We start from the raw sequence: 1,207 nt of genomic DNA on the forward strand, positions 1-1,207 counted from the left end.
CATTCGACTTACGAACATTCGACTTACGAACATTCGACTTACGAACATTCGACTTACGAACATTCGACTTACGAACATTCGACTTACGAACATTCGACTTACGAACATTCGACATACGAACATTCGACTTACGAACATTCGACTTACGAACATTCGAGTTACGAACATTCGACTTACGAACATTCGACTTACGAACATTCGACTTACGAACATTCGACTTACGAACATTCGACTTACGAACATTTGAGTTACGAACTCTTGTTTGCCCTGAAGTCCATTAGTGTATAATGTAAATATTGGTGAATAAAAAGACGCAATCGCCCCGCTGATTTTGACTTTTGCCAACTTCTGTGTTCACGTTCACACGTACATATATACTACACTGCTGTACACTACTGTATACGTACGTACATATGTTCGACTTACGAACGACCGCTCGGAACCGAACCTGTTCGTAAGTCGGGGAGTCTCTGTATATATGACTGCCTGGGTGATGGAAGATTTGCTTGGAGGCTGTGCAGTGATGGCGGTCACGTTGCTATGGTGACCGTGACGATGATGCGTTCGCTTTCCACGTGTTACAGGTACAAGCCGAGCCACATCGCTGTAGCCGTCATATACTTTGTCATGGAATGCTATGGCCTTCAGGTGCCCTTCAATGGCTCGGCGCGCACCGAGTGGTGGAACGTAAGTGCTGCCGCCTACCCGCGCGCGTCGGTACTCTTTTTTTTTTCGGCGACTTACAGCGGGAAAAAAATCAGCGTCGCGATTGGATCTGAACACGGAATTTACGATGTGCGGGTTGCGTTTAGGTGTGTTGTGGAGTGTTTATTGTCGATTTATTGTTCATTATGCTACTCGAGTAATAACGATGCGTATTGTAACGGTCGGGGGAAAACACGAAAACGATCGGAATTTTTTTCCACTTTAATTAATTACACTGTACTATATTAATCGATTCAGGCAGTCGCTGTCAGCTTCACTGTGTGTTGTTGTTGTTGTTGTTGTTGTTGTTGTTGTTGTTGTTGTTGTTGTTGTTGTTGTTGATGTTGATGTTGTTGTTGTCGTGACAGGTGTTCTGTGAGGACTTGAGGGAGGAGCAGCTGTGGGACATGATTAGGGAGATGCTGCACATATACGACAAAGAGTTGCTGCTTCTCGCTTGACCGGCTGACCTTGCTTGACCTTCGATGTGCGCCTGTGCACC

Source organism: Priapulus caudatus, unplaced genomic scaffold (assembly GCF_000485595.1).
Source record: "Priapulus caudatus unplaced genomic scaffold, Priapulus_caudatus-5.0.1 Scaffold1364, whole genome shotgun sequence".
NCBI lineage: Eukaryota > Metazoa > Priapulida > Priapulimorpha > Priapulimorphida > Priapulidae > Priapulus > Priapulus caudatus.